Source organism: Malaclemys terrapin, chromosome 2, assembly GCF_027887155.1.
Source record: "Malaclemys terrapin pileata isolate rMalTer1 chromosome 2, rMalTer1.hap1, whole genome shotgun sequence".
NCBI lineage: Eukaryota > Metazoa > Chordata > Testudines > Emydidae > Malaclemys > Malaclemys terrapin.
Window position 1 is genome coordinate 17,923,696 of NC_071506.1, and position 25,735 is coordinate 17,949,430.

The window sequence follows — 25,735 nt, forward strand, 5'->3', positions numbered from 1 at the left end:
TGTGCTTAACTTAATGCATGTGAATATTCCCACTGACTTCAATGGGACTACTCATGTTTGAAAATGAAGTGTACACATAAGCATTTGCAGGTCAAGGAGACAATTATGCACCTACTTTTGCACAAAGTTCTAATGGGTCTTTAAAAGCTACAACTGCTCAGGGTCCTAATTAAGATTTTATCCAATAAAGTTAAAAAACTGTAGGGAACAACAAAAACCCCATGAGAAAATTATACAACATGCTGTTTTCACGCTACATAGGAAAGTAAACCAAAAGAGACAGAGCAAAGTCTTTATTTAGGCAAAACTCCCCTGGTTTATCCTGGCTAAGAGCTGCAGAGTTTGGCTTTCAAGTAATTGACAAAGTATAGTAAAGGTATTTTAAAAAAATTATCCCTTGTTCCTTTAAGAGTTCTCTCATGTTTTTAAACTATCCTTCCTCCATTCTGCTTCAGTCAACAGAATAATAAAATCATCAAATGGTACCTGTAAGGTAACACATAGAAGGCTGTATAAATCTGATGTTACAGCAAAAGAAAGAAAAAACTAAAAACACAGATGGAAATAAAGCAAATAGAGGACTACTAGGTGAACATGGTTAGCAGCATGCAGACATTCAGACAGGTTTATCCTGCTGCTTCAGACTAAGGCTGCCATATAATTTACTTTTCAAATGAGGAATACTAACCTAACAAAAACTGCACAATTTAAGTAAAATGTCACCATGTAGAGATCAAAAGCAAGAGGGGAAAAAATATCCTCCACAATAGGCTAAAAAGGAGTCTCAACAGAGCTCTGCTTGCTCAGACAAACACATAATGAGGAACCCTTTAGACTTTTGAACCCAACTAGACAGATTATGTTACAAGGAATGTCAGATTTCAGTTTTAGCAGTCGTCAGGGTAAGGGTTAACTGGAGACGCAGCATGTTAACTATATCTGTGGAGATTATGGAATGTTTATCCAGTGATCAGATTTCCTGTTAAGTGTTTGGATTTCCTGAAATCCTTGCTATCGACCCAAGTGCTGTCCACTGAACAGACTTTGTGGGGGGGTTTCTTTGTGCTCACATGGTAGGCTTTCCTTCCTGCTCTCTTCCCAGTTGTAGTGCCTGTGTGTCCTCACCGCTCAGGACATTTATGGATGGAAATCAAAACTTTTAGTCTCCAGAAGTCTGTGGACCACTGTACATTGGATTTTTTTGTTTTTTAACTGGAAATAACAACTGAAGAAACATGGTTTCTTTCAGCGGCCCATGGGAGAGGATGTTTTAGCCTAAAATGGAATAATGGCCTTAGGTTTCAGGAACAAATCTGGAATGGGAATTCAAACTGCACAAGTTCTGGTAAGTTGCAGCATGCTAAATTTAGGTGTGATTAGTACTGTACAGTACTTAGACAAAGACAAGGTGGGACTGTGTGTCCATTGAATCTGACTGCTAATCACTTTACAACAAACAGATCCGTGAAACTGAGGAGATAGGACTTTTTGGGAGTGGGTGTGGGGTATACTGGTGAAGTCCATTTTTTAATTCCCTGTAAATGCATGCTATTTACCTGAACCAAATATATAGGGCTTGATTCTGCAAATCCTTGCTCTTCCAAGTAATCCTTACTCACGAGTAGCCTGATTAACTTTAAGAATTGCACATGTAAGCAAGGGCTTTCAGGATTGCGCCCATATATAAGTTACTTGGTAAACCACAATGTTTTGGTCTTAGAAAGGAGTGAGTGAATCAGAGGTTTTTGTTGAAATAGGAATTTTATGGCTGTATTTTTAATTGTATTCCTCATAGGTCTTTTGCATGTTGAATCTAAACTTGGTTTTAAATTTTTAAAAGAATCAGTGAGACACTTTTTTCCTATTGCCTTTTCAAATGAATTTGTAATAGAAGCAAAAATGTAGTTAGTGCAGCTGTATTGCTAGAGGCCAAAAAGGGGCTTCTTTTTGTCTGTAGCAAAATTGCTGAAAGATACCTTATAGCAAATGAGTTGTGCAACTAAAATAAAATGTAAGACGTGGCTTATGATTTAACTAGGGTGCATGGCAGTGATAGTAGTCTTGTATTTTTAATTAAACCCTGATCACAAATTCAGCGGGTCTGATGGTCTCACAGTCAATGAGTCAGCATTTGAAAGGAAACACTTAAGGCCCAATCTTGCAGTCCTTGTTCAGGCAAATCTCTTCTAGAAATCCAGTGCAAGTTCTGCTAGAACGAAAAGGGCAAATCAGACTCATAGGCACTGAACTATTGAAATTCATTTTGCACTGTCCTTAAATAAGTGCTCTAGTTACACTCAACACTTCTGAGTTATTTGAATTAATTCAAAAATCTTTTAGTGGGGGTGGGGGATTAGATGGCCTCAAGTTGCTTCGATATTAGGGAGCATCTGTGCTAGAGGGAATTATGTGTAATAAGTTTACTTGAGATATTTACACCTCAGCATTGTTTTCACACTGGAATACTGAAATCTCCCTGAATTTTAATGTATGTTATTGCAGGTTTAGGGCAGTCAAGCCATGTTAAAACTAAAACTCTCTAGGTATTTTAGTGGGAAAATACTTTTCCATTTACAAACTGAAAGAAAGTGCTCACCAACTTCTGCATTTTAATCTTACTGTGTGGAGTCCTTGGGGATTCTAAACACATTTGTTTTTATTTTGGTGCTCCCCCTTCCTGTGCAAAATCTTAGTCCTGATCCTGCAGTTTTTATACAAAGCACTGATGTCAATAGGAGGCTTTTGTGAGTGAGATTGTCAGGATTAAGCACTTCTCTTTCCATCAATCTTGTAAGAATGCCATTTTGATTGTTTACTTGTGATACTGAAGAGAAAGTAGCCAGTGTTTTACACAGGGAAAGTTGAGATTCTCTTCCAAAGTTGTGTACTTTGAACATATACACCTATCTCATAGAGCTGGAAGGGATCCTGAAAGCCCCCTGTCTTCACTAGCAGGACCAAGTACTTATTTTGCCCCAGATCCCTAAGTGGCCCCCTCAAGGATTGAACTCACCACCCTGTGTTTAGCAGGCCAATGCTCAGACTACCGAACTATCCTTCCCCACAACTTAAGTCTTCCCAGACACCCATACGCATGTGAGTAGCTCCGTGGCGCCAACAGAGGCATGAGTAGGGACTTCTCACCTGAGTAATGGTGTGCAGGACTAGACCTTTGGTGTTCTGCTGTGCATTAAAGGCTGTACACTACTTTGGTTGTCTATATACATGACTGGAAATAAAGCAGAATAGAGGGGGATATCCTCATCTCCAGGCTATGATGTTCTGTCTGCAAAACTCCTAGCAATACCAAAGGGCTAAATGCCCAAGTCCAGGTGTCACTAATGATAGGTGATCTTCAGAAAATTCAGAGAATGAGTTGAGATAAGCACTGAAAAGAAACATGGGGACTTTTCCAAGCCCAATTAAATCTCCTGGGTTTGAAAATCAGCTTGGCAGTGTCATAAGAGCAGGATTTTCTGTAGAAATGCCAGTGTTTCTGGTTTTGGTTAAGCTGGAAATGCTGAGAGTATAGCCTTTCTAGTGATATTTTGGTATTTCCTCTTCTGCCCACACCCAGAAAGAGGAAATGCAGATGCACAACCTTTATTTCTTTGTGTATGTGTTTTCTTTTCCTTGTGTGAACTTTCTTTTTTTATTTCAAACCTCACAACGTTTTAAAGTTCAGTTTGGTCTTTGGGAATTTGTTCAGCGCTCTATTTATTTAGCTGCACCAAGCCATGTCCCCTTAACTAAAAGTGATTATTATATTAGGGTTTTTTTTTATTTTTTTTTTAATGTGGTCGCCTTGGTCCAGCTTCCAGTGGCCATTTGCTGACATACCAATAAGCACCATGGTAACTCGCCCTCTGAAATTTTCTCAGTGACAATCAGCAGAGAAGCAGTGGCGGATTAAGGATTTTGCCGCCCCTAGGCCCTGAAATAATTGCCGCCCCTGACCCCATATGAACTTGTTTTAGTTTTTTTACAAATTCGTTTGAACTAAAATGAATCTAAATAACATTAAAATAATTGAACATTTACAAGTTTTATTATAAATTAAATTACAAATACAGCGGACCCTCGCTTGAACGCGCGTCTGTCTAGCACGAGACCGCGCATGGATCCAAAACCATGTTCAAGTCGGGGGTCCGGTGCAGTTTAGGATTCTCGTGAGTATGTTTACTAAATGGCGTCGCGCCGTCATTGGTGGTTTCAATACGCGCTATGATTGGTAGAATCGCGTCGTCACTGATGCCACGATTACAAAAATGCTGCTATTATAAATTTGCTGCCCCTGCAAATTTGCTGCCCTAGGTCTTGTCGGCCTAAGCGATAATACGCCGCTGGCTGAATGGGCATCGAGAGCAAACCACCCTGTTATCCTTGGAGATATTTCCTTCAGGTCTTTTTAGTCTATTCCTAATGACCACCAATAAGCTCTACAGTTACAGACCCCATTGTACAATCTCCTTTCTGCATATATGAGGCGCTCCTCAACTCATGCACTCATTCTGTGCCTCCCATTCACCGTTGTGCCTGCCAAGCCGCCTGCTTTGCTTTTTGTTGTTGTTGGCAAGAGTGAATAAACAGTTTTGACAGGCATAGCGTACTGGAGAGTTAACTTAATACATACAATGATGTTTCTCTGCCCAGACGATCAATGGGCCAGAGTCACTAAACTATTTCGACTAAATCATTTCTCACATTAAAAGCTTCTAACCCTTCCTGTCCCCTTTGTTTTATGGGAAAAGAATAGGATGTGATTTTTGTATCTCTTCTGGCCTGCAGAGCATTTTTAATCTTCAGTCATTTTTCTACCATTTCTCAAACCCTTTCTCAAAACCCTTTTTAAATGGCCACCCAAACTTCAGGTGAAATTCCCACACTTGTGGGCATTTCAGGCACACAAGCGGGGCAACTGTCCACATGCATTTGTATGTGCTACCGTGGGATCTGCCTGGACAAATAAGGCAGCTGATTTTGCAAAACTGTCTCCCTGTACGATTGGGTTCATTGCACAAATATCTGTTCCATGGCTTTGCAACCCACAACAAAATAGAAAGGGATTTTTTATTTGATGGAATATTTCTGTCACGCAACGAGAATCGGCCCAGATTTAAAGTAGGCCCAGTGGAGCTCAGGAGAGAGTTCCAAATACACCAGTGTGCTTGTGCTTGTTCTCTCACCCTCTGATTCAAAGTCCCCTTTTTGGCTTTACGAAGCTGAGGTACCCAGATGCATGGGAGGGAAGGACACAATATGTAGTCTTAAAACAATGGGTCAGAATAAAAGGAATGGAATTAGCACTCGGATTGGAATAAATTCAGTCTTGGTATTCTGCCCACTAACCAAGCTCCCCCTACTTGAGCATGGCTTGTTTCTAGCCCCAGCAGGGCTCGTGTCCCAGTGCCTATTCTCTCTCTCTAGAGAGAGTGACTCTTCTGCTATATTTTCTTATATCTTGGCTGGAGTTACAAAAAAAAATCTACCACTGTGAGTTAGCAGAAATTACTCTGCATCTTTATGCAGGGTTCTAGCACCCAGAAACGGGACGAGTTCCTAGAAGAATGCTGTATCCCTACGCAGGTTCAGAGACCCTGCCACTGTATTCGAGGGAGACTGGATGACCCAGACAGCACAGGATTGGTAATAAGAGCTAGAACCTTTCAGCTGTGTCATAGGTCACCAGCACAAAACTCTCCTAGTTTGATTGGGTCTGATCTTATGAAGTGCCACCTCCAACTCCTACAGCACTCGAGGATACTTCCCGGCCTCACAGAACTGGGCACACGGGACCTGCTCCAATGCCCATGGCAGTCAGTAGAAAGACTGCCATTGATGTCAGTGGGCTTTGGATCATGGCCATAGTGGCCAAAATTTGTCACCATTTAATGGCTGTTTACCAGCTATCGTCAAACTCTCAGGTGGCATTGGTCTCTTGGAATCAGTGGGTGTTTTCAGATTAGTTCTTGGCAAGTAGATGTCCACATCACACACAAAATCCCACAACACCATAACTGTCTCTCGTGTTGGCATGCTCATCAGGGGGACCAAATATTGACTGGAGACAAAGAATGAACTGTCATTCACCCTGATAGGTGGCCTGTTTAAGTCAGAGTAGAAGCAGGTCAGGTCAATGTCAAGAAGCAGATGCATGCTCACAATTTGTGTACTGTGGATAAGGAAAGGGTGCAGATCCTGGGTTGCTTTTAACTGGGATAGTGGATGGAGATTTGCCAATTTACACCAGCTGAGGATCTGGTCCAGCATGTTAATATTTAGAGCTGTTGAACAAAGCAACTTTCACCAGCATTAAATTTGAACAAACTGTCAATGACAACGATCACTGTTTACTGCTTCTCAGTGGCTGCTAGTTATTTCTAAAAGTCAAGAGGAATCTACTGATTTGCTTTGCTTTCTAATACATCTCACTGAAAACAAACTAAGGAAACCTCCTCCCCCCACTCACCAAACTGGTCTATAGGTATTTGTGAAGTGGGGGGTGCTTAGTGGTTAACCACTTAACAATTTGAAGCATGTGGCTAACTCAAAAAAGCCTGTCTCTAAACATTTGCAGCCTTTAATTATATTAACAGGAAAGGAGTGTTTGTTGGTTCTGCTAGCTGCACTGTAATACTGTGCCAGGAAGCTGTACACATCCCATGACAAAGCTCCTGATAAAATGCACTCATTTTATCCTTTGGAACTTATCTTCCGTCTGCCTACTAGGGCAAGGCCCAGCTGCTCTCCTATGTCAAAGCTATATTGTGTTTCTGCTTGGCATGTGACAGTGAAACACGCAACAGGAAATAAAATAGGGAGAGAAGAAAGAGGGGTGTTTGTCATAAGAAGGACAGCAGCTTCATAAAGGGAATAAGAGGCAGAATAACAAACTGAAATTGAGGAATATTTGTTACAAAGCTTAGTAAAGGTGAGGTTGTGGAATAGTCTCTCTAGTGGGCGCCACATAGGCTGAGGCATTTAGAACAGTGGTTCTCAAAGCTGGTCCGCCGCTTGTTCAGGGAACGCCCCTAGTGGGCCGGGCCGGTTTGTTTACCTGCCGCGTCCTCAAGTTTGGCCGGTCGCGGCTCCCCCTGGCCGCGTTCACTGCTCCAGGCCAATGGATGTGCTGGCTGCCCTTCCCGCAGCCCCCATTGGCCTGGAGCGGTGAACCGCGGCCAGTGGGAGCCGTGATCGGCCAAACCTGTGAACTCGGCAGGTAAACAAACCGGCCTGGCCTGCCTGGGGCTTTCCTTGAACAAGCGACAGACCGGCTTTGAGAACCACTGCCTTAAACCACTAAAACTTAAGATTGCAAAATTTTTCTATGTTGAGAGATTCATGAGAAATCTTACAACCAATGACTGCTGCTACTCCCCTGCAACAGGAGTTTTGTTTGTATTCAATTTTCATTTATTTCTAATGCAGACACACATGCTATAGGCAGGACTTCCTATCCTTTGCTCTGAGTCTAGGTGCTATTTGACAGGCACATTTTTTAAGAAGTCAGCTATACAGACTGGCTACTCTAGTTACCTCCCTTTGCCCAACAAGGAACCTAAATCATAACCCAGCAGCTAAAAATGTGTTTCCACTCTGTATGTTCTCCCACCAAAGTCCTCCCAACATCTCTCAGCTCAGGAAACAAATGTACCTTGAAGCATGCATGAAGGTTGACCAACTAGCACTGTTTTGGACCAAGGGAAAGTGAGGCCCTGCCAGCTGCTCCCTCTCTGTTATATAATCTCCAGCTCTGGCACCACTGCTGAACACAATGGTGGCTGTGTGACATGGGAAGAGAGGTGGTCTTCCAGTTCAGTTGGTCCTAGACCACATGTGTTTCTTAATATCCATCCTCCAGTCTGAGGAGAAGAAAATTATACTATGGCCTAGTGCTTGAACCACAAGAAAGAGATTTGGGATTCCCAGTGTAACCTTGTTCTGCCACTGTGAACTTGAGCAAGCCTCTACAATTCCAACTATAAAATGGGAGTAATACAATTTACCAGCTTGCAGAGGTGGTACTTCAATAATGTTTTCTCCCCATCTGGTTTTCAACCAAACAATCAGCTCCCTACTCTTCTCCCATCACAATCCATAAAGTTAATGGTCTTCCCCTCAGTCTGTCAGTTCTTCCACACCCAGTCCTAGCCCAATATCCCTCAATCCACCATCCGCTCCCTCCCCAACAACACATGAAGGCAGGCAGGTTGTCCTGCAACCTCTGGCTGTGTATTTGCAGAATAATGTTCTTTAATGGTGGGGAATGGTTATCGAGGTGGATGGATCTTCTCTAACTGCTGGAAGTTGCTGTTAGCTCGTGTGGGGGATCAGGTCTTCTGTAACTGGTGTGAGAGCATTGGTCTTCTCTAGGTAGTCTGAGGAAGCATGTTTCCACTCAGTGATAGTGGGGAATTTGGAGGAAAGCAGAGCTCCAGTCAATCAGCTCCATCTCAGTTCTGGTTCTTCAGACTCCAGATGGGGGTGGGCACACAAACATCAGAGCAGCAGCAGCTTGGCCCTGCCTCCTGTTTTTCTCCTTGTGCATTGCTGGAGCAGCCAGCAGGGAAGGAGATGTATGTGTGAAATAGGTGGTGCATCCTCTATGTGCTCCTAGATGCCAGTGGAACATACAGGAGAGTAGTTCTTTTGCACATGCTAGCACGGCTGTGCCAGTTGTGAGTGCACCCACTGTGCAGTACCTGGCTGAACCAGACAGTTTAGTCCCTGCCTCAGAAAGGGCTGAATGTTTTAACCTGCTGAACCAGCAGTCCTTAGCATTTTGGACTACACCATAACACTGAGTGCATGTTGTCATAAATGGAGCATGTGTGATGTGACCAGCTGCTGCTTCTCCCCTGCACTCAAACCCTTGTTAGATCCCTAACAACCCAAAGCACTTAATATATTTCATCACTATGTAAATCTCTCATAAAACACCACCAGCTCCTCAGCTGGTGTAAATGATCTGGCCCATCCATCTTATCAGGTGCATGTCTTTGTTGCACTTCCTTTAATAATTAAATGTGTCATCAGGTGCTTTTTTATCTCTGTTCATACCAGTAACAATCATAGCCAAGTACGCAGCGAAGCTTATCAGACTCAGATCTTAGCACAACTCAGTATTTATACATCCATATAAAAAGGTATCTACACTTAATGACTGAGTCATTTGTCAAGACATTTTACCATTCCTACAATATACTGTGTGTTTATATTGAATGTACAGATTTTAAATAGTGTGACAGACCCAGACCAGTGGGGTACAGGAGTCTGGTAGAGGGCAAATATACTGGTCACTGGATGAGTAGTTTTCTGTTCCCTGAGTGACCAGAGAAGGGGCTGCACTAGAGTAATCAAGAACCTGCTAGAACTAGTTAAGGCAGGCAGGCTAATTAGGACACATGGAGCCAATTAAGAAGAAGCTGTTAGAATCAATTAAGGCAGGCTAATCAGGGCACCTGGGTTTTAAAAGGAGCTCACATCAGTTTGTGGTGGGAGTGTGAGGAGCTGGGAACAAGAGGCGCAAGGAGCTGAGTGGGAGTGCTGCTGGAGGACTGAGGAGCACAAGCGTTATCAGACACCAGGAGGAAGGTCCTGTGGTGAGAATAAGGAAGGTGTTTGGAGGAGGCCATGGGGAAGTAGCCCAGGGAGTTGTAGCTGTCATGCAGCTGTTACAGGAGGCACTATAGACAGCTGCAGTCCACAGGGCCCTGGGTTGGAAGCTGGAGTAGAGGGCGGGCCCAGGTTCCCCCCCAAACCTCCCAATTGACCTGGACTGTGGGTTCTTCCAGAGGGGAAGGTCTCTGGGCTGTTCCCCAACCCACATGGTGAATCTCTGAGGAAAGAAAATCTGCCGATAAGTGCAGGATCCACCAAGATAGAGGAGGAACTTTGTCACAATAGGTACAGACACTCATGCCTAAATTCTGATCTCTTTTACAGTAGAATAATTGCTTTGACTTCACTAGAGTTATTCCAGAATTACACAAAGGTAAATGAGATCTTCATCAGAACTCTTGTCCTCAAAAATACATATGAGATGAACATGATCATTGTTTTGTATGTTTAAGAAGTTGTGTATAATTGAGAAGGGACAGAAGCAATCCATCTAGCTTTTGGTAAGGACAGAGTTTAAATCTGGTTCTGGCAGAAGAGAAGATCTACAGCTGTTATCTGCACTCACTGCCTAGAAAGACAAATATATCTGAGCTCAGCTGAAACCAATTTCCTTACTGGACTGGACCAGTTTCCTTATGGAGAATACTGGACTTGAAAGGCCTGATCATCGGTTCCTCCATTCCTGCACTTGGAGCAGGAGCAGGGATGCAAAGGTGATTGTAAATCATCTTTGTGCCTTTAATATACTGGAGCCCTGCAGGACCCTACCTGGCATCAAAAGTGAATTAGAGTACCCTAAAATATCTAACTTATGTTTTTCTTCCCAGGGTCCTCTATATCCCATGGGAAGTATAAAATAGCCATAGGGTTGTGCACTCTGGCTGAGCCCCTGACAGTCCTCTGATCTGTCCCTGATGTCGTGCTTCGGAGCAAAAGATATCATGGTTGGTGTAGAGCATTTATGCCAGTTTTACACTGGCTCCCTGCACAGAGGGTATTCTTCAGGGGCAATTTTCCCCACTTTAGGGACCCTTAACACTGCCAGAGTAGCCTAAAGTATATATGATAATTAGGCCCTAAGAGTGCATAGGCTGTTGGAAACTGATATCTCAATGCATTTGTGTGATGGCCACCATCTTGGTGCAGGGACCTCTACAGTGGAAAGCATTAATCTCTACAGTTTGACTTAAATAATCAGGCTCTGTAGCAAACCCATATCCTCTGTGGATCATATGCAGAATGGGGAAAATACATACCCAGCAGTGGGTTACATGCCCTTCTTCTGTCCAGAGGATGTAAGTCAAGGCTCTCAACAGCTCATATCCCAGATGAACTCTCATTTATGTGACGGCCACCATGTTGGCTGACACCAGGAATTGAACTGGGGCCTTTCTGAGCAGAAACCATGAATCTTTACCACTTAAGCAAGCAAGCCAGGCTCATAAGCTAAGAGCTGCAACAGATTCTCATCCTTTGTAGATCAAGCACAATACATATCACACACTGAGCAGTCAGTTACCCTTGGATTAGAACTAGGATCACCCTGATAGCAAGGAAACAGGGAGTTTTAGTCAATGGGTTTTTGTGCTACTTGTATGTTGAGTTTATAGTTTGAGTCTGTAGGGACACTTTCCTTTTCTTTGGGGGGGAAGGAGGATGTTATTTGTATGCAGGGCCGGCACAACCCATTAGGTGACCTAGGCAGTCGCCTAGGGCACTACAATTTGGGGTGCGGTGACCGCAGTGGTATTTCGCTGTCGGGACCTTCCGCCGCCTCGGGGGGGGGGGGGGGGGCGGCATTTCGGGGGCGGGACCTTCCGCCACCTAGGGCGACAGAAAAGCTGGTGGCGCTCCTGTTTGTATGTCATGTGGTATTTTACAGGTTGGGAGAAAAACATCCAAAAGGAACTTTAAAACCATAGAAATTTGTCATAATGAGTATTCTGATGACCATGAATGTGGGATCTGGCCAATCTGTAGTAGTAATGCTTCACTTTGCGTATCAGTATCAAGGGTGCCATTCTTGCTAGAGCCAGGCATCATGGCTAGAAGTTAAACCAACCATTTTTAAAACTTTGGTGCCTAAAGCTAGGTACCTAAATAAGTAACTTCCAGGGGAGCTCCAGGTACTTAGCACCTTTGAAAGTCAGGCTGTTTAGCTGGGTGCTTATATATGGGTAGAAGAACCTAGCTTAAGCTACCCAAGACTGAAAACTTTTGTCTGTTTCTCCACGTATCTCAGTCCTAACATACAACACTTCTGCTTTTGAAATTCTGGGCCTCTCCTGAGTGAGAATTGCCAACTAAGCCAAACTGTGGTGTATATACAAGTCAGATAGTGACTTGGAAGAAACCTCCAAACTCAGATGAGTTTGTGAATTTACGCAGAAAAGGAATCCAGATCCTCAAACAACAACTTGGTGTTTTAGCTACATAGCGCTACATAGCTGCCTCTATTGCATATTCATTCACTAGGTTCTGTAGAAGAAAATGTGACACCTTCGTTACTGAACTATGTTAATTGTGAGAACAGAAAATCTGTTTTGTCCTTTCCCATCCATGTCAGAATGAACATGAAAATTTCTTTCCAAAAAGGAAATACTCTGATGTTGGAATGCATGGAGTAGATTAGTTTCATTTAAGTACTAGAGGATGCACATGTGGGATTTTAACAGCTTAAAGCACTCCCAGGTGGTTGTGCAATACCATATTTCCACTGAGTTAGAAAGATAGGAAGTCTGGCAAGAGACCACCCTGGATTAACCAGGAGATCTTCAATGATCTGAAACTCAAAAAAGAGTTCTACAAAAAGTGGAAACTAGGTCAAATTACAAAGGATGAATATAAACAAATACTACAAGTATGTGGGGACAAAATTAGAAAGGCCAAGGCACAAATGGAGATTAAACTAGCTAGAGACATAAAGGGTAACAAGAAAACATTCTACAAATACAATAGAAGCAAGAGGAAGACAAGGCCAGGGTAGGCCCATTACTTAATTGGGGGTGGGAGGAGGGACAATAACAGAAAATGTGGAAACGGCAGAAGTGCTAAATGACTTTTTTGTATCAGTTTTCACCTAAATGATTAGTAGTGATTGGACGTCAAACATGGTGAATGCCAGTGAAAATGAGGTAGGCTCAGAGGCTAAAGTAGGGAAAGAACAAGTTAAAAATTACTCAGACAAGTTAGATGTCTTAAAGTCACCATGGCCTGATGAAATACATCGTAGAATAATCAAGGAGCTGATTAAGGAAATATCTGAGCCATTAGTGATTGACTTTAAAAAGTCATTAAAAATGGCAATTATTACAGAGGACTGGAAAAAGGCAAATATAGTGCCAACCTATAAAAAGGGAAATAAGAATAACCTGGGGAATTACAGACCAGTCAGCTTAACTTCAGTACCCAGGAAAGATAATGGAGCAAATAATTAAGCAATTGATTTGCAGACATGTAGAAGATAATAAGGTGCTAAGTAACAGTCAGCATGGATTTGTCAAGAACAAATAATGTGAAACCAACCTAATAGCTTTCTTTGACAGGATAACAAGCCTGGTGGATTGGGGAGAAGCAGTAGATGTGGTATATCGTGACTTTAGTAAGGCTTCTGATACTGTCTTGCATGACATTCTCATAAACAAACTAGGGAAATATAACCTAGATGGAGCTATAAGGTGGGTGCATAACTGGATGAAAAACCATTTCCAGAGTGTAGTTTGGTTCACAGTCAAACTGGAAGTGCATATCGAGTCCTACAGGGATCAGTTCTAGGTCTGGTTCTGTTCAATATCTTCATCAATTATTTATATTGGGGTGGTCAACTTGAGCCTGAGAAGGAGCCAGAATTTATCAATGTACATTGCCAAAGAGTCACAGTAATATGTCAGTAGCCCCCCATCAGTTCCCCCACCCAGCGCCTCCCACCCACCAGCAGCCCTTTCAATCAGCACCTCCCCCACCCTCCCTTCCCGATCAGCTGTTTCGTGGTGTGCAGGAGGCTCTGGGGATGAGTGAGGGCATGGCAGGCTCAGGGGAGGGGGCAGAAAGGGGTGGAGTGGGGGCAGGGCCTGTGGCAGAGCCAAGGGTTGAGTAGTGAACACCTCCCCAGCACATTGGAAAGTTGGCGCCTGTAGCTTCAGCCCCGGAGTCGGTGCCTATACAAGGAGCCGCATATTAACTGCTGAAGAGCCGCATGTGGCTCCGGAGCCACAGGTTGGCCACCCCGATTTAGATAATGGCATAGAGAGTAGACTTATAAAGTTTGCAGATGATACCAAGCTAGGAGGGATTGCAAGTGCTTTGGAGGATAGTATTAAAATGATCTGGAGAAATTTTCTGAAGTAAATAGGATGAAATTCAATAAGGACAAATGCAAAGTACTCCACTTAGGAAGGAACAATCAGTTGCACACATACAAAATGGGAAATGACTGCCTAGGAAGGAGTACTGTGGAAAGAGATCTGGGTGTCATGGTGGATCACAAGCTAAATATGAGTCAATAGTGTAACACTGTTGCAAGAAAAGCAAATATAATTCTGCAGTATATTAGCAGAAGTGTTGTAAGCAAGACATGAGAAGTAATTCTTCTGCTCTATTTCATGCTCAACTGGAGTATTGTGTCCAGTTCTGGGCGCTACATTTCAGGAAAGATGTAGACAAATTGAAGAAAGTCCAGAGAAGAGCAACAAAAATGATTAAAGGTCTAGAAAACATGACCTATGAGGGAAGATTGAAAAAAATGGGTTTATTTAGTCTGGAGAAGAGAAGACTGAGAAGGGACATGATTGGATCACTTAATGATTGTTCATTCCCTCTGGGGCACCTGGTATTGGCCACTGTCGGAAGACAGAATACTGGGCTAGATGGACATTTGGTTTGACCCAGTATGGCTGGTCTTATGTTCTTATAACAGTTTTCAAGTATATAAAAGATTGGTACAAAGAGGAGAGAGGAAAAATTGTTCTCTTTAACCTGTGAGGATAGGACAAAAAGCAATGGGCTTAAATTGCAGCAAGGGCGGTTTAGGTTCAATATTGGGAAAAACTTCTTAACTGTCAGGGTAGTTAAGAACTGGAATAAATTGCCTAGGGAGGTTGTGGAATCGCCATCATTGGGGATTTTTAAGAGCAGGTTAGACAAACACCTGTTAGGGATGGTCTAGATAATACTTAGTCCTGCCATGAATGCAGGGGATTGGACTAGAGAACTTATCTAGGTCTCTTCCTGTCCTAAGATTCTATGATTCTATGTATGTCAGTTATTGTGTGACCTTTGCAGTGAACAATAGATTTTAAAAAACCGCTTGTTTAGGCTGCTAATAGAGTCTCTCTTCTTGGAAGTTGCGTATGTTTGCAGTATCACAATGCCCTACCTAGCCACTCTTTTAATGAGGGGTGATGGTGAGACAGGAGAAGAGTTCTAGGAGGAATAACATTCTGACTTCTGTTCACATCTGTACCGTTCTTGTATAGTGTTCCCAGTGCAGGAGACTGGGAGAAAGACAGGATAACCTATTCTTGAAAGAAGCATGAGCAAAGATGTGCAGTAAGGCAATCTTTATAATTAAATATAAATCAAAATTTGGCTGGAGATGAATGACTGGCAGTGGTGTTACTGAGTTAAAGTGGATCAGCTATGTCCTGTGAAAATCTGAGTTGAGTTTAAAAAGCACTGGGGTTTTGTTTTTTGAGCACATAGGAAGGTTTATTTTGATGGTCTTACACTGATAATTCTCTTCGTTTGAAGAGCTGGCCTTTGGGAAGATGATATGGCCACAACATATCATTGAACAAGAGCTCAGAAGAGTTTTTATAAAAGGATTTGCTGTCCATATGATTAATGACTACATCCCCAGTTACCCTGATGAGTTAAAACCATTTTCTTAAGGGATATGAACCCTCATGCTTCAGAGCATAAACCAATTCTTAACTGATAGGGTTAGGAAAAAACTTCCCATATGGATAGATTATTCCAGAATTATCCATTTGGGAGGTATTTAAACCTTCCTGTAAAGCATGGGTTAGCCACCATTGGAAACAGGTTTGTGGACTAAATGGACCAATGGGACACTTAGAATGTAAAGGGGAATCTAAGCATTCCACTTTTAAAAAATGAAATTTAGCCTTTTTATTACAAAGATAGCTTTGAAACTGTAAACCAATGACTAGCTCTGTAAAAATCAATGGCAAGTTTTAGCAAAGCGTTCTCCTAGGGATTATTCTCTCCTACAGTTGTGCATGGCTAGATTTTTGGGGTAGGGTGAAAGCTCATGGTCACAGGTCCCTTGACTTTTTGGGGGAGAGTTCATTTTGTTCAGTTTCCGAATCTAGCAGAGGGAGGAGGGCAGTGCCACACAAGCTACAATTACAAATGCTGAAAACTCTTCTACTAAGCTGGTCTAAAAGACATCTCAGCAACATGAGAGACAGTGGCCTGGTGGATGAGGCACAACATTGAGTCCAAGGTACTTCTACAGTCCAATACAGGTTCTGACACTTACTGCTTCTTTGATATTTGGTAAAGTCACTTAACCTTTATTGCCTTAGTTTCTCCATCTGCAAAATGGACTTAATAATAATTTTCTAGTTGAAAGGGAGCTGAGAAACATGTTACTAAAATTAAAGTTTGAAAATTGCTGTGGTGCTAAACATTTCCTGGAGTACAAAACAAATCCTCCAATCACTGGTGTCAATATAGATTTGGCAACTCTGACCCCATTTACTGTGTATAAACTCATAAATCTTAGTAGTCATATTTTATGGTCCTGCTCTTCTTTGTTTTGTAGTATAATTCCAAATCCACAATTGGACGGATAACCATCCAGCTATAGTTTGATTTCCCATGACTAACCATTTTAATTTCTTCCAGACCTCCATCTTCACCCAAGTCTTTTACCCAGCTTTTGACCCTGTTAGTATGTGGGAGTTTGTGGCACCCAGTTACTTCTTGTCTACTTGATTCCCATCAGTGTATTTATTTAGTACTCTTATCTTCAGCATTTCCATTAGGTTTAACCTTTTGGGCTATGGTTAACCATTGCATCCTTAAATTTATAAGCATTTTCTCCAAATGCTACCTGCAGTACACACAGCAGAGTCGTAATACTCAGACCACCTGGGATTCAAAGAGCTTGAGCTTGGATCGGTTCTAATCTTTTTCAGTGTTGATTTAGAAGCTCAATTAAAGGTTTAGTATCCGTAATCTATAACTGGACTTATTAATGCCACAAACATGCTGATGCTGTATAGATCTGTGCCCTACTTGTTCCCAGTAATACTTTTAAGCAGATTCATCCTATGTTTACATTTAGTCTTGATATTATCTATATGACCCTTCTAAGTTAGTGTGCCATTGAATGTAACTCTTAAGAATGTAAAACTTTTAACTACCCATATCTTTTCTGTATAGAGATATAGGTTCAGTTTTTCCCCAATCTTCCTTTTTGTGAAGATCATTGCCTTTGTTCTAGGACAGGGGTCGGCAGCCTTTCAGAAGTGGTGTGCTGAGTCTTCATTTATTCACTCTAATTTAAGGTTTTGCGTGCCAGTAAAACGTTTTAACGTTTTTAGAAGGTCTCTTTCTATAAGTCTATAATACAGGGGTAGGCAACCTATGGCACGTGTGCTGAAGGCGGCATGCAAACGGATTTTCAGTGGCACTCATACTGCTCAAGCCCTGGCCACCGGTCCAGGGGGCTCTGCATTTTAATTTAATTTTAAATGAAGCTTTTTAAACATTTTAAAAACCTTATTGACTTTAGATACAACAATAGTTTAGTTCTATATTATAGACTTATAGAAAGACCTTCTAAAAATGTTAAAATGTATGATTGGCACGTGAAACCTTAAATTAGAGTAAATTAAATGAAGATTCGGCACACCACTTCTGAGAGGTTGCAGACCCCTGCTCTAGATTATCACTTATTCAATTGGTACTTAGTTACTCAGCACACTTACTTTTAACGAGTCTCCGGTTTGCTTTTCTAAGACTCTAGGTAGGAATTCCTTCAGTGTTTTCAATGTTACCTTGGCCTTGATACGTAATTAGCATAGGGAAGTGATCACTTCCCATTCCATCTTCTTTATAGGTTTCCCAGCTGCATTTACTTGCTATATTGCTTGTTGCAGTTCCCAGATCTAAACATGAAAAGGTTCCATCCACCTTTTGAGCAATACCAGGTTGTGCATGTCAATGAACTGTTCCAAGCTTTTGCCATTATAATCAGTTTTCCTGCTTCCCCATAATTAATTATGGCTATTAAAGTCTCCACAAATAACATACAGGTCTTTGACACCATTAACTAACATTTTACATGGTTTGTAAACATTAAAGATACACCTCTACCCCGATATAACATGAATTTGGATATAACGCGGTAAAGCAGTGCTCCTGGGGGGGGCGGGGCTGCGCACTCTGGTGGATCAAAGCAAGTTCAATATAAGGCGGTTTCACCTATAACACGGTAAGATTTTTTGGCTCCCGAGGACAGCGATATATCGAGGTAGAGGGGTATGTATAAGGGTGCTGTTATTCTGCAGAGGAATCTCAAAACTTAAATTCTGTAATTCTATGTCAATATAACTAAGGCCTTCCTTTAGAAGTATACAGATCCCTCCTCCTCTTGTTGTTTCTCTCACATCTTATTACATCATATCCTGGCAGCCTAAACATAAATTTTCACTAACCATGTTTCTTGTACACATATCATGTTACATTTGTTTAATTTCAAAACCACTTTTCTTTAATTACTGACCATGTGTTTTTAAACTGTGCCTTCCAGCAAAAAAACATTAGAATCGTGTTTAAACTACTTTATTACCTTCATTTAAAATTGCATGAATGCAGTCTATCGAGTGAATGCCTGTATGCAAATATTTTTCTGCTACTTTTGTTTTTTATTTTCAGTCTCCTTCTCTGTCTGTAAAGTGCACTTTATCATTTCCAGTCATAAATGCTATACATTTTCTCTTTGTCTACAAGCAGTACATCTTCATCTGTTCCTTTTATATTATTTTTTCTGCTTTGAACTGCATGTTGTTGTACCAGTAGCTTTTTTTTTCCCTCACTGGCATTTTCTTCCTTCTCCACATTCCACTGTGAATATATTTTGGTAGCTTCTGCACAGCATTTTTTGTGTGTGATAGTTTTAGCTTTCTGTAGCTCTAGCTTTTTCCGCTGCTTCAAACCCTTTGTATGCTGTACTGTGCTTATCCCTACAATGGCTGCATTGTAGTTCTGTTCCTTCCATACAGCCATCAGACAAGTGGTCTCCTCTACATTAACCACACCTCGTTTTCCCCATACAGACAGGGGCCAGGATATGTGGTTTAACCCAGAAGGGTTGATATCAATATCCTATACTAACCTAACTGGGTAAGCATTGCCCCTTTAAATGCTATTCAGGCAGCTGTGGATAGTTTGTGTTCTTTCTTTCTGCTAATCAGTCACTTAACAACTAACATTTGGTCCTTGGCTATAGCCCTTTTAATTTCATCCTCAATCATGTTTGGGGGAACCCCATATATTACCCCTCTTGCTTCTGTCACAAATTTAGGTTGCTGGCAAATTACTTTTTATTTTCCCTACAAGTGTAGCTTTAAGAAGTTTCTCAGCCTGTTCCATATGTGCACATCCTACTAATAAATCTCCAGCCTACATTCTTTTAGCTCTTAATATCTCTCTACTACTTTGCCTAATCCATTCTACTGTTTTCAAAGGATTAACATCTTCTATCTTTACATCTTCAGCCAGTGATTTGATAATTATAAAATGTTGATCCTTTTTCCTTATTCTCTTTTCCATCCCTGTCTGCTTCTTCTTCTTAGAATCATAGAACCATAGGGCTAGAAAGGACCCCAAGGGTCATCTAGTCTAACCCCCTGCCAAGATGCAGGATTTGTTATGCCTAAACCATCCAAGACAGATGGCTATCCAGCCTCCTTTTGAAAACCTTCAGTGAAGGAGCTTCCACAATCTCCCTAGGCAGTCTGTTCCATTGTCCTACTGTTCTTACAGTTAGGAAGTCTTTCCTGAGATTTAATCTAAATCTGCTAGGCTGTAGCTTGAACTCATTGTCGCTTGTCCTGCCCTCGGTGGCAAGAGAGAACAACTTTTCTCCATCTTTTTATAGCAGCCTTTTAAGTATTTGAAGACCACTATCATGTCTCCCCTTAATCTCCTCTTTTCCAAACTAAACAGACCCAGTTCCTTCAGCCTTTGCTTCTTCCTTTGATCATCTTTGTCCCTCATCTCTGTATCTTTTCCAGTTTCTCTATATCCTTTCTATACATTGGTGACCATAGTTAGACACAGTACTCCAGCTGAGGCATAACCAGCGCCAAATAGAGCGGTACTATTACCTCCCATGACTTGCATGCTGTGCCTTGGTTAACAGAACCTAAAACTGCATTTGGTTGTGTGGGGTGTGTGTTTTTTGTTTGTTTGTTTTTCCAACAGTACATTCCCCCCCCAATCCATTAAACCAGTTACCCAGTCAAAGGAGGAAATCAAGCTGGTTTGGCATGATTTGTTCTTAGTAAATCCATGCTGGACGCTAGTGGTTACCCCTTCACCCTTCAGGTATTCACAAATGGAGTGTCTTATACATCTAGTAGCTTCCCAGTATTGAGGTCTCTAATTCCCTGGCTCCTCCCTTTTCCCCTGTTTGAAAGATGGGCACTGTTAGCCCTTCTCCAGTCTTCCAGGACCTCTCCTGTCGTCCATGAGTTTGGAAATCTTATTACCAGTGGCGCCAAGATTTCTTCAGCTATTTCCTTCAACACCATGGCGTGAATAGCATCATGCCTCGCTGACTTGAATCCATTCAAATTAGTCAGAAGATCTCTGACAGATTCTTGTCTTATCCCAATCTGCATTCCTTCCCCTTTATTGTCTATGGTAACTTTGCGTTGTTCAGTCTCATGTTATTTTTTGTGAGAAGACTGAAGCAAGGTAGGCATTTAGCAGCTCTGCCTTCCTATCATCTTCTGTTACCAGCTCTCTAATGCCATCTCTAACATTTCTTGCCAGCTGTAACTGGTTCTTTGCCTTGGCTTTCCTGATTTTGTTCCTACATACTTGCACTATTCCCATGTATACTTCCTTGGTGACATGCCCCTCTTTCCATTTCCTGTATGTATTTTTGATAGCTAAAAAGTGCCTTCTGCAGCCACATTGGCCTCCTGTGGCTCTTCTTATCTTTCCTTTGCACAGGAATAGCTTGATGTTCAGCTTCTAATATTACAACTTTCATGAACTGCTTCGACTCCTTTTCTTCCTAATTGGTCTTTCCATGGAACTTTGCCTACTATTTCTGAGTTCGTTGAAATCCACCTTTCTGAAGTCCAGTGTCCTTGTTTTGCTGTTCTCATGTCCTCCTTTCCAAAGGATCTTGAATTCTGTCAGTTCATGATCACTTCCTTCCAAGTTCTCGACCACCTTCACGTTTGCAACTAATTCATCCCCGTTGGTCAACACCAGATCAAAAATGGATGATTCCCTAATTGTTTCCTCAACTTTCTGATTCAGAAAATTGTCCCCTACACAGGACATAATGTTTTGCTGTAATAGTCTGCCACAGATATCAGGGAAGTTAAATACCCCATTAATATTAGCTCATGTGTCTTAGCTATCTTGTTACCTGCTTGTAGAATGCCCCATCCACTTCATCTTCTTGATTTGGTAGTCAATAATAGACTCCCCGACACCATGACATCACTATTATTCTTTTCCCTATTTTATCATCCAGAGACTCTCTCAGTAGGTCTCACTCACTTCTTCTTGGAGCTCGGAGCAAGTGTATACATTCTTGATGGGCAGCACGATGCTTCCTCCTTTTTTCCCCATACCTATCCTTCTGGAACAAGCTATTTCTCTCAATGTTGGTACTCCAATCATGGGAGTGGTCCCACCAAGTCTCTGAAGTGCCAATTAAGTCATAATTTATTTTCTTCAAATACCATGACTTCCAGTTCATCTTGCTTGTTCCCCATACTCCTTCCATTGATATATAGGCATCAAAGATACTTTGCAGACTGCCCTATTGCTTTTCTTTTTGCCTCTTTAATGTGGTTGTGATTTCTAGTCCCTTCTCCAGAACTTAACCCCTTCCCCTTGATTTCATTACTTGCACCTAGATGCGCACTGGCTGGATTTTTGTCACCATCCTCCATAAGACCTAGTTTAAAGCTCTCCTTATCAGGTTAGCCAGATGTCCAAAGATGCTCTTCCCAGTATTTGCTAGATGCTGCCCATCCCAGCACAGTAATCCTCTTTCCTAGAAAGCTTTTTGTCAAAGAAGCCAAAGTCCTTTTGCCAACACTACCTGCGTAGCCATGCATTTACTTCCATGATTTGACAGTCCCTGCCTGGGCCATTTTTCAACAGGGAGGATGGATGAGAATACCACTTGCACTCCCAAACTCTTTTATACTCCTTCCCAGAGCCATGTAGTCTTCAAATACAGATATTTCTATTCTTTTTATTTTCTTCTTCCAAATCTGAAGCCACACCTCATCCCTTTCTGCTTCTCCCATATTTTCTCTAACCTTTCTCTCTCAGCCTCTGTTTCCAGCTCCAGTCAGCCTCCGTCAGCCCCCTGCCTCAGCCTCTTTCTGGTCACAGCTTCATCTCTTTATGCAGACCCAACCTGCTCCTTCCAAGCTGAACTTCATCTTCCATTTGCTTTCCTCCACATGTAGCCTATAAGGTTAATTGGCCTCATTTATCCTGCTGTCTTGTGTCCACACCATGATCCCATACATGTCCAGGATTTTTTTCTTTTTTAAATATTGGCATTTGTCAGCTATGCACAGATTCAGCACAAGCAGCTGGGCTCCACTTCCACAGCAGGGTTAGGGAGGCCTAAAGGATTCCCACCACACACACATACTCTACAAACACAGCTAGCTCACATTGCATAGTGTGTAATAATCCTCTCACTGAACAAAATGGGACTACTCATATGCTTTAAGGTAGGTATTAGTACACTGATAAATTGGAGCTTATGCAGGTTCTCCTAAGGTCCAGAGTTTGCGATCCCTCTAGTGACACAGATGAACACGTAATCACAGAAAAAAATCTCACTGAAATCAGTGGGACTTCTTGTACAGCAGTAGTGTGCTGCTTGATGTGAGTAAGGTTATCCTGAAAGAATTTCTCTTTTCTAGTCCCCCAACCCCATGTAGCCCAAGATTTAACTTGGCAGGTCTTAAGGTTCTGAGTGACATTTAGTTCAGCTGTTTACTATCCTACCCACAAAAACTCCCAAATGTCAAAACCATGAAAATAATGGAATTCATTGCTCCCCTGGCAAAAAGAATTTTTCGGTATATTACTTTGTAATATTTTATATTAATGTAATAACTCTCATCCTAGAAGATCAAAGCTCTTCCAAACATCAATGAACTAAGCCTCCCACTATCATTCAGATGGAGATGGATAATATAGCATTCATGGTAGTGCATCCTATAGATAAGATTGGTATGGAAGTTCCTTTAATTTTTTTTTAAATTTCTCCATAATTTTCTGAAAAGATTTTCTTTGGTGGTTGAAGCATTCAATGTTTGATCTTAGTCCGAAGGTTACTTTAAATATAAACATACTTTTTCTACAGCCAGGGAAGACTAAACTTAAATAGGAATTAACATTAAGTCTGAAATATTAGCTGTGTAGATTACTTGATATGAAAGTGCGAAGATATCACAAAGCTATATGCGACGGAACAATTGCTTTTTGGCTTGGACAGTCAGAAATTCTATTATGGTATCTCATTTTCATTTTCTAAACCCCTTCTCTTGCCTCTGTGAAAACACTAAATATTTCTCATGTCATCCTCAGCTACTTGGAGTGGTTCTGAAGGTTGCAGGGAAGGTGGAGACTGGGATTACTAGATGTTAAGGAATGGCTGAAGGCACTTGAAACCTGTTTTATAATGCATTACTATTTTATTTATTTATTACTACAGCATCATGTGTGCATGGTTCTTTACAAACAGATATGAGAGGTCCCTGCCCCAGAGTGCTTACACTCTAAAAAGCCTGACTCAGAGTCCATGGACGACAATGTAAAGGCTCCCATTGACTTTGAAAGAGTTTGGATCAGGCTCTAAGAGCCTCATTACATCTTCCTTAAGTTGATTCGTATCTTACCGTGCAAGTAGTCACTTTGATTTCAAGGGGACTAGTCATGGAGTAGGGGAAAACTCAACGTAAGGTTGGGCACAGACACAAAGCGGGCAGAAGGGGTCTAAAAACTGTCTTTTGTTTAAGTTTGCCACATGGTTTGTATTACCAGGAATCTGGGGGGTATAGATATACAGTTTTTGTATGTATATTAAAGGAGAGGATTGTCAGCAATACAAAGCTAGCCAAAAGATGTGAGATTCTAGGTGGGATTCCAAGTAGGAGAGTGGAATTGGTTGGCACACAGGAGGAGGGAGACATAAGGGGCAGCATGAAAGAGACAGATGCTGGTGGGAGAAGACTAAGAGAGGCTCAGTGAGGTAGAATGGGTTGGCACGGTGTAATACACAAGCATGGGTGTAGTCAAAATATGGTCCTGTGGTTAAGCCTATGTCTACATTACAAATTACTTCGATATAACTTGTATAAGGTGTGAATAAGCCACACCCCCAAGCAACATAAGTTCTACCGACCTAAGCACTGGTGTGGACAGCTTCTCTGGTGGGAGAGCTTCTCCTAATGACATAGTTACCGCCTCTCACAGAGGTAGGTGTTGTTAAGCCGACAGGAGAGCTCTAGCCTATCAGCTTAGTGTCGGCACAGCTGCTGTAGTGTAAATGTAGCCAAAGTGTGAGGAAATCTGGGTTCCATTCCTGGTTCTGTTAGACTCTTTGTGTGACCTTGAACTCCCTGGAGATGAATTAGGAATAATACTTCTGTAGTTCAAAGGGAGCTTTCTGGGGCTACATTCATTAACATTTGTGGGGTGTTCAAATACTGTGGCAATGTGTGGGGACCATATTAGCTCTTAGCTAGTGGGAGCTGAGAGCAGAAATATGCAGTTTGCTTCATTGCAGAGCTGCTGTCTGAATTAAAAAATCACAGCAGGAGGACCATGGGAACCTGCAGTTCAGACTCCCCTAATTTTTCATAAGGGAGCACAATTACCTTGTACATAGCTGCAGATGGCGCTAACTGTCTCTAATTTTTATAATGTCTGTCCCACAAAGACACTTAGGGTACATCTACACTACACGGGGGAGTCGATTTAAGATACGCAAATTCAGCTACGTGAATAGCGTAGCTGAATTCAGCGTATCGCAGCCGACTTACCCCGTTGTGAGGACGGCGGCAAAATCGACTTCTGCGGCTCTCTGTCGGCGGCGCTTACTACCACCTCCGCTGGTGGAGTAAGAGCGCCGATTGGGGGATCGATTGTCACGTCCCAACGGGACGCGATAAATCTATCCCCTTGAGGTCGATTTCTACCCGCCGATTCAGGCGGGTAGTATAGACCTAGCCTTAGGAAATTACTACTATTGAATTCAGCCCACAATATGTTTTAATATTACAAATCAATAGCGGTGGAAGTTACACAACATCCAGGCTGGTGGTATTCATCTACACTGCATGTAGAGTATGCAGGCCTACTTTCTACAGACTCTACATGGAGTAAATCATTATACTGTTACTGAGCTGACAGTGGTGGAGGGTGATTCTGACAGCATAGGTGTCACCTCTTGCCAGGGTCCTTAGGGTTCACTGAACATTGACAAATGCATAGCTGGAAACCAGCTGGATCACCTGTGTGTTAGTATTGTTAAAACAGATAGTTATAAGAATGTATTTAGTGGTTAGCCTTTATTAGATGCTTGTAGGATGTTGCATGTATTAAATATAACCTGATAACATGGGGTACAGATGTTATAAGTAAGATTAAGTATCTGCTTTATAACTATAAAGGTGTTTGCTTTAAAACTGTAAACCCGCCACTGTCAGGAGAGAAGCATTACCAACAGTGAAATACTAGTCTGCCACAAGAATTGTCATCTCCTCTCTAATAAAGGAAGGCCCACATACACCAGAGAAGCCATTGTGGAACATCAATGGACAACAGATTTGTTGATTGTCCCCAACACCTATGAAGAGGA

At 41.9% G+C, this 25,735-nt stretch overlaps 1 protein-coding gene across 3 annotated transcripts in view; it reads left to right on the forward strand.

Moving 5' to 3' along the window:
- The first annotated feature begins 1,015 nt into the window (after window positions 1-1,015).
- ASAP1 (ArfGAP with SH3 domain, ankyrin repeat and PH domain 1) overlaps window positions 1,016-25,735 on the forward strand; it is a 285,790-nt gene continuing 261,070 nt past the window's right edge. The window contains exon 1 of one of the 3 annotated variants that reach the window (XM_054019003.1): window positions 1,016-1,345. The gene's annotated coding sequence lies outside the window, so the exon portion shown is untranslated. The remainder of the gene's footprint in view (window positions 1,346-25,735) is intronic. The other 2 variants (XM_054018999.1, XM_054019000.1) reach the window with 2 other exon arrangements.